We start from the raw sequence: 9341 nt of genomic DNA, 5'->3' as shown, positions 1-9341 counted from the left end.
TGGGCTTCCCAAGTCCTTTTTGAGTCATTATTTTTGCTAGGTTTTCCTTTACATGTCTGTTACAACATATAAAAAAAATCATAACCTGGTTCAAGTAACCCAAAATATACTAGCTCTCACAATGGACCTATATTGCTAGAAACATAATTTCCAGCACATGGCCATTTTACAAAACAAAATCAATACCTAAAAAAGAGACAAATCCTAAGCTAAATACAACAAAAATTAGGTATTCAAAAGAAATTAAAAGAACATAAAACATAGATATAAATATCGTACTAGGTCATTCAACAAAATATTTCTTATAAAGAAGGAAAGAGGGTGCAAACCCGGGTGGATTAACTGGCATAACATGGCAAGATTACCACCTCTTCAACATTCCTTACTCTAATCCAATTTTGCATTCTCATCAATCTTCACATCACTAGTTACCTTAAGTTTTTTTGTCTCTAGATTTTAGACTCCAAAACCTTTGGTAACCTTACTATATACCCGACCAAGACACCAACATTTGCTTTCTTGTCAAGCTTATCTCTCATGTGTGAGTGAACATGGAGAAAGCACACACTACCAAACACTTTCCCATTCTCCAAAGATGGTTTCTTTCCAAACCATAACTCATAGGGTGTCTTGCCTTCAATGGATTTGATGAAGTATTGGTTTTGAATGTAGGAACTAGTATAGATAGTCTCAGCCTAAAGTTTCTTTGGCATGTTCTTTTTATGTATCATGCACCTAGCCATCGCCATCAACGTCCTATTCTTCCTCTCACACACACCATTTTGTTGTGGTGTTTATGGTGTGGGGAAGTGATGAATTACACCATTTTCTTTACGAAATTCCTCTAGAGCTAGGCTAGTATATTCACCACCATTGTCGGTTCTCAAGCACTTCAAAGTGTACCTATTTTATTTTTCAACCAACTCCTTGAATTCCATAAAATTTTCTAGAACATGCGACTTATGTGTGAGAAAATAAATCCAACACATCCTAAAGTAGTCATCAATAAAGGTGACAAAGTATCTACAACCACTAAAGGAAGAAACACTCATGGGATCACACACATCCGAATGAGCAAGTTCTAACTTCTCCTTGGCTCTCCTTGCACCGGTTTTAGGAAATGGCAACTTAATGGACTTTCCAAGTTGACAAACTTCACAAACATTTTTCACATCATCAATCAAGGGCATATCATTCACAAAGCATTAGTATTCTTTGTTGCACCATAACTAGAGTGACTAAGCCTTTTATGCCAAAGTTAAGAAATGGACTCAACTTTGCCTTTCAAAGCTTGTTCACTATCTAGTAAATTCAACCTATAGCTTTTATCTTTCAAGGAAACTTTAAATAACTCATTTCCAAAAGCATTTGATATCAAACAACCATCACAACCAAAGTTCAAAACATATCCCTTTTCACCAAATTGTGCAACACTTAACAAGTTGTTGCACAATGAAGGCACATATTCAATAAGATGTCTTCTTTTCCTTCAACATCCATGAAGCTTCTATTACTAATCTTCACCCTTGTCTTGTAAGATTGATCAAGCTCCACAAAGTTGGTTTCTTCAAAAGTCATGTTGATGAGAATCTGCCTATGCCCATACAACTGACTACTAGCTAGGGTGCTGATCCAATACATATGAAGACCAGATCAATCACTAGAGTACAAGCTAAGAGATTTAAAGACAAACTGGCTGGATTTATACAAGGAGTTATCAATTCTCAAAAGGGCTTGTCAATACCCGAAGATTCAAAGCTTGTTTTAAGCATTCAAGTTATGAGGGCTGATATGGACTCGGATAGCTATTTTAGTGCATTTGTGGACTCTGGGTAGCAAGAAATGGATCCAATATCACTAAGAGATCATGGAATCATGACAAGGTAGAAGCTTAAGTAATTAAAATGGTGAGTTGCGCATGGAGGGACTTTGCGGTCGAAAATGCTGTATTTACCGCTGACTTTATTGTATTTTGTTGAGTTGGCATTTTCTCTTTGTTCCAATCAAGGAAAATGGATGGGACTCATAAATAATCCTATTTGGCATTTTACATGGGATATGAGAGCTGATTTGGAGCCTTTACAAGCTCAAAATTAGTCAAAGTTAGCTTAATAGTAAAACTAGTCAACTAGTTTTCTAATTTGAGTTTGACTCTTTGTTTTAGGACATTAGCCTTTTATTTAACTATTTTTCTGGGAAAATTAACTTAGAAAAGTTAATATTTTATTATTTCAATTGTAAATCAATTAATTCCTAATTCAAAATAAAGGAATTAATTAATCAAAATTAGATTAGGAAATGAATGGAATTTTCGGCCACATTAGGAATGTGTTTATGTGTGGCCGGTTTTGTCTTAGTTTTGGTTTTTATTTTGTTCTTTCAAGCCTATTTAAAGGCATATTTGTAATGAAAAATTAGCATATATATTATTCAGAAAATTATTTGTGAGATAGAATTCTCTTTGTGAGTGTTTTAGTTTGACTTATCAATAGGACATCCATCACCTATTATGGCGTCTTCATCATATACCAAGGTTTGTAGTCGCAGGTTGATTAGGGATTGAGTTATCCATAAGAGCTTGAACTTAACTTTTTGATCTAGGCTAATATAATACGGATTTAGGTGTGAGTCGACCTAGGTTCGTATCACATGTGGTGTGAGCAACCACTATCTACCAACCAAAGAAGATCACTACTTGTAGCTTTAAAGCATATAGCCACAAATAAGGTCTTGGCCTCTTTATTCATAAACATTTGCTTCTTACCGTCCTTGCTTACATCCTTTGCCAATGTGTCCTCTTTGCCCACATTTATCACAAGTTGTATCCAGTCTCCAAAAGCCCTTGTTTGGTACATGTCCATATTTCTAGCAATGGGGTCATGGTGGATAATCCCTACGGTTTTGTTGTTGTCCTTCTTGTTTTCGCCTTGCATTTTTGTTGTTATTGAAATTGTTGTTGTTGTTGTTGTTGAAACCTCTATAGCCAGTTCCTCCTTTGTTCTTGTTCTTATTCTGTTTGTTCTTCTTTTGGTTTGACTAGACATAAAAGCACTTTGCACAGACTCCTCCTTTCTTATGGCTCTTCTTTGTTCGATTGCTTAGAGGGCATTGATAAGCTCACTCAAAGTAATCTCATTAAGATTCTTTGATTCTTTAAGGGATGAAATCTTAGCTTTAAACTTTTCGGGTAAGCTTACCAATACCTTTTCTAGAACCCTTTGGTCAGTTGATGGCTCTCCAAGGACTTTATTTTGGTTCAAAACTTCTAATAGTCTATCGGTGAAGCCTTAACTTATGCGAATCCGCCCGAACCCATACAATCGACAACCTGCTGGGGTGCTGACCTGATATGGATGAAGATTAGGCCGATCACTAGGGCTCAAGCTAAGAGGTTTAAGGAAAACCTTACTGCCTTTATCCAGGGGGTAATTCATTCTCAAAAGAGCTTGTCCATACCAAAAGATATAAGGTCTGTTTTGAGCATACAATTGGTGAAAGCCGATACAGACCCGGATAGTGATTTTGGTGCATTTATGGATTCTGGGCAGCGAAAAATGGGTTAAAATCTTCTTGAATTCACATGATATCACTAAGAAGTCATGGGAGCTGGTCAAGACCGAAGCTTTGCTGGTCATTTAAGAGGTGTGTGCATGAGAGAGAAAATGGCTGGATTTTGCTGTATTATCTGCTAGCTTTATTGTATTTTGCAGAGTTGGCTTTTTCTTTTTCCTCCAACCAAAGGCAGCGTGTGGGACTCCATAATAATCTTATTTGGCATCCTAAAAAGCATATAGAAGCTGATTGGGAGCTCAAATTGGTCAAAGATTGGTCAAAGTCAACTTAGTTAAAAAGCTAGTATTCTATTTTTCTAATTTGATTTCTACCTTTTGTTTTAGGAAATTACCTTTACTTTTGGTTTTTATTTATTTATTTTCTAGAAAAATAAGTTTAGGAAGGTTATTATTTTATTATATCCATTGTAAATTAATTAATTCCTAATTCAAAATAAGGGAATTAAATAATCCAAATTAGATTAGGAAAGGGTGTGAAATTAGGCAATTTCCTAATTGGATTCTATATTGGCCAAAATTTCCTAATCCTTTTAAGGTTTTTTTTTTGTTCATTCAAAGCATATTTAAAGGCTTATTTTCAATGAGAAATCAAGCTTGAATTTTATACAGAAATTTATTTGTGAGATTGAATTCTCTTTGTTCTTTTGAACACCTAAAACAGCATTAGTGAATGAGTGTTTTAGTTTGACTTATCAATAGGCCTTCCATCACCTATTGTGGTGTCTTCATTATATACAGAGGTTTCTAATCACAAGTTGGTTAGGGGTCAAGGTGACCATTAGAACTTGAACATAATTAGATCCGGGCTAATATAATACGGGTTTAGGAGTAGGTTGTCTTAGGTTCGTATCATTAACCAACTCATTTTCTCTTATTCTAATTGTTTCAAATTCTCTTTTTAAGTTCAAAACTTGCATTTGTCTAGTCCTAGTGTTTCCTTGAAATTCTTCTTGCAACTTTAACCAAACTTCTCTAGCACTTGTATAAGACACGATTCTTATGAAGATGGAGTCACTCACAAACGAATGAAGGGTTGTCAAGGCCTAGAATCCTTTAGCTATCTTGGCCTCATGTGCAAGTCTTTGTGCTTGTGTGGCATTTACTCTCAAATCCTTTAGCTTACCAAGGTCTAAATGTTTGTAGGTAGGCTTTCATCTTTATGCTCCAAATGGAGTAATTTTGACCCTCAAATTTTGGTGGAGTAGGTGGTGTAAAACTTTCCGAAGCCTTGACACAAAACTGGATTTTGAAGAAAGTAACTCTCGGGTTGGATTTTTGGTGAGTATTTTTAGCAAGAATTTTGTACCACTTCAAACCAAAAATGAAAAGAAAGAAATGGTTGGGGGGGGGGGGGGGTTCTCTCATAAGAAAATAGGCTAGAAAGAAAGTTCTGATACCATGTTGGAGTTTGGTGTGGTTTTGGGTTCACTTGGCCAAGAGTATTGTATACAAGTTGTTCGTCTTGTGCACAACCCTTAATCCAGTTTTTGGTTTAGTGTTTAGATGATTTTTATATTTGTTTTTGTTATGGTGATATTGAGTTTTGCTAGGTTTTTTGTTTGGAAGGACGAAGAAGAAGATGAAGAATAAGGGAAGATGCTAAAAGTATACCACACAAATTAGACAGCACAACAATATTGTTTTTCATTTAATTGTTGTATTATATTGGTACAAAACTTGGCGCACACATATGTAGTGTGTGTGAGACCAAATAAAGTCTTTAAAATTCAAAAAAAATAAAAATCTCCCACCAATAATTGGATACAAAACGTTCAAATACTACTTGCAAATATAAGTATACAAAGATGGTAAATGTTGGTGAGAATTTGAATTCCAAAAACTATCTCCTTCCAAATCGAGGAAAGCTCTTTTGACCTGATGGAAGACTAAAATATCGTCATCCAAACTGCTTGAATTTTGACATGTGGCACGTTGAAATATTAAGGATGAAATTTGGTGAAGATCAGGCCCAAAGGAATTGGGTGAAGCCTCAAATTCATCTCAAAACTGTGGGCTATAACTGTTGAAAGTCTCAGTAGTTTTGTCAACTTATAACCTATCTATCTTGGGCTTCCTAAGTCCCTTTTTTTGTGATTCTTTTTGCTATATTTTCTTCCACAAGTCTATTAAAACATGTCAAAAATTCATAACCTGGTTCAAACACCACAGAATACGCTAGGCCCCACAATAGACCTATGTTGTTGGAAACACAATTTCCAGCACATAGCCATTTTACAAAACAAAATCAATACCCAACAAAAGAGAATTCCTAAGCTAAATACAAACAAACTTAGGCATTTAAAAGACATTAAAAAATGCATAAAACATAGGCATAAATATTTTTTTAAGACATTCAACAAAACATTTCTTATGAAGAAAGAAAATGGGTGTAAACCTTGGTGGACTTTGGCTTGCACAAGGTGGCAAGATTACTATCTTTTCAACAGCCATGCCAGTGGCCAAGTCATTGGTCATTCGGCCGGTGGGTACGCCTAGATGAATGTCCTTTGTTGCCAGTTGGAAACCTTCTGTTTGCTAGTTTTTCAATGGTTTTCGACTGCGAGTTCGGTCCTACCCCTTAGTTTTCGACCTCCTAACATGAAAAATGGCATCAATTCATCCAAATTGTAAACTGTTTGTGAGATTCATTGGAGGGGAGTTTTATCAAAACATTCCTGCTGTTTTCCAACTAACGTCGATGGTGCTGAGCCTAATGGAGGTTAGTAGCATATTTCTCATCTCTTTAGCTTTCCATTGACACTTTGTTTGTGAATTATGGGTGTGTAATTGAAAAGTTGCCATTTTTTAGTAGATATATTTAAGATGGTAATTGTGTTAAATTGTGTGTGTACTTACATGTTTAGGTATAGATATGTATATATATGTTTGCAAATTTATATTCTTGCATACATATACATGTATAAGTATATGTGAGTACGCTTTTGGCATGTGTGTAGATGCATATATAGAAATATATTTGAGCATATGAATGTATATATGCTTGTTAAAAGAATTGCATATATATATATATATATGAATACCTATATATGTGTATGAACATATTTGATTATGGATATGTATATTTGAGTGTATATCAATATACATTATTTATATATACATATTTGTATAAATATGTATATGAGCATGTATATGATTATATATATACGTGTGTGAATATGTATGAATGTATGTAGATAAATATATATTCTTGTGTAGATATAGAGTGAAATTCTATGGTGCGGACGGTTGGCACCATCGCCTCAAAGACGACGATTTTTAAAGAAACTGTCATAAATACTCATCTCTGTGTAATAATATTGATAATTTCTTTAAAAATCATTACCAATACTGAGGTCCACATGATAAAAACATGTGGATGTCCGCACCATATATATGTACATGATTATATATATACGTGTGTGAATATGTATGAATGTATGTAGATGAATATATATTCCTCTATAGATATAGATGTGTATATATGTTTGTGTTATTGGAAATTTTGAAAATTTATTATATATGTTTAAAAAATTAAGAAATTTTTTATTTAAGTTTCTTATGTAGGTCTCATGTGATTTAAATGTATTCATTGCATAAAATTATATCTATAGATTTAGAGAAATTATTATGGTAAATTATGGTGAGATTTATTGTTATATCTTATTATTAAATTTATCATAGAAAATAAAATATATTTATGTGTGTTCATTTTTGTGTGAAATTTCATATGATTTAATATGATTTTTTATAAATAAATTTTAAGAATTTAAGAAAGATTATAATTTTTAGTGTGTGTATATATATATATATATATATGTATTTGAATAATTGTGAAATTGAAATTATTGTAGAAGTAATTAATTTTATAAAATCGTTTGATATATGGGGTTGTTTAAAAGGAAATATGGAATTTTTTGAGTTTAGTAAACGTGTATAAGACTAGTTGTATTTTATTAAATTTTAGCATTTATGATATTGTAAATTTTTATAGTTTTTAGATGCACCATATAGTACTAGTGTTCTATTCTGTATTGTTGATTGGTGCGCAAATATGTATGGTCATCCTGTGGAAGTCATAGATCTAAGGATAGGTAGTATAATGTAAAGTAAACATCAACTGGCCCCCTCCGTAGGGTAGTTGATTATTATATTATAGCCATCCTATGGGAGCCATGGACCTGAGGGTTGGCAAATATATTTGCACAGTGAGTATCAGCCGCTGCTATCTTTAGCTCCAGGATGGCTGGTTATTATGTTATAGATTAGCATGCAAGTTACATTTATGGTCGTCCTTTGTGAGCTGAGATGAGAGAGGGTACGCAAGTATAATGCAGAGTGAGCATTCGCCATCGCCCCTTGGCCGTAGAATCGTTGGTTATTATGGGTTAGTGCATATCTACAAATGGTTATCCTATGGGAGCTATGGGTTTAAGGATTGGAAAGTATAGTGCACAATGAGCATCAGCCACCATCCTTCAAGTCGAAGGTCGATTGTTTTAGCCATGGCAAGTTAATAGCAATCAGCGCTTTGGGACACCAAGATGACAGATTGCAGGTTTTTCTCTTTAACCTCCCTATCAGAATAGTGCTTGGGATGCCGAGTACTATCTGATACCACTGGTATATCGTATGGTGTATTAAGTATCTTTTCTATGTATATGTATATAGATATATAATATGTTATGTCTATATATACCACACTGTATGGGAGCAATGATCCTATTCGGCCCATGAATAGCTTAACTTCATAACTTTGCTATCTACGAGACTAGTGGGTCAGACAACCATTATAGGAAACCACCCCAGACCCTATTGGTAGCAGTGTGCTTGCGATGGGTAATATCATGTGTACACCCCATCCCGAAGTACACCGAAAATTTCTTAAATTTGACTAAGCTTGACCGGGTTTGACCGTTGTTAACCGAGAAGGGGTCAAATGTTGACTTTTTGTTCCTAATGGAATTTCACATTTATCGAGGTACCATTACGAAGTACATGCTGCCACGAGTCCATAGACTAGTAGCACGTCGAAAACGGAGCTACGGTTTGAAAGTTATAAGCAAAACAAATCGAGGTCCAAACTATCCAAGGAGTGCCAGAGTTGACTTTTTATTCATGCAAAGTTAAGCTTTGACTCATGCATAGTTGTGAAGTACTCGTCGATACGAGTTCATAGACTAGCGGCACGCTTAAATTGGACATCTGGTTAAAAAGTTATGGACATGTAAAGTTTTCCAAATACCATAATATTTTAATATATTTTTACTTGAGTGAACAGTGTGTGTCACATGTCGCATTTTCAGCCAATCCCATGAGTGAACAGTGTCACCCCACGGGTGGCTTTTATTCCGGCTAAAACGCTTGAGCGGGGGGAGGAGAGAGAAAGAAGGGAGGAGAGAGAGAAAGAGAAAGCTAGAGAGAGGCTTTTTTGGCCACCCTTTCTATACACGCGCCATCCCACCTTGAAGACCACCTGAGAACGGGCCGGCTAGCCAAAAATCACAGCCAACCAACCGCCGACGCGCCTGGATCGAGGCTTTTCCCCGCGGCGGCGCCGATTACTTCAAACCTAGATTTCTCCCTATTCCGACCTATGTTTGCCTCACTGCTGGTCCCGTTGAGTCACTCATTTCCCGATCTACCTTTCCACAAAAAATCACGGCCAATGGCCACCGGACGTGCTGCCGGCGGTGGCGGATTCCGATGACCACGGCGGCTCGTCGGGAAATCGACTTTCCGATGAGTTTCCAGTTGCACCGTCCATCCTTT

This window comes from Ziziphus jujuba, chromosome 2 (assembly GCF_031755915.1).
Source record: "Ziziphus jujuba cultivar Dongzao chromosome 2, ASM3175591v1".
Taxonomy (NCBI): domain Eukaryota; kingdom Viridiplantae; phylum Streptophyta; class Magnoliopsida; order Rosales; family Rhamnaceae; genus Ziziphus; species Ziziphus jujuba.
This window is presented reverse-complemented; position numbering follows the sequence as displayed.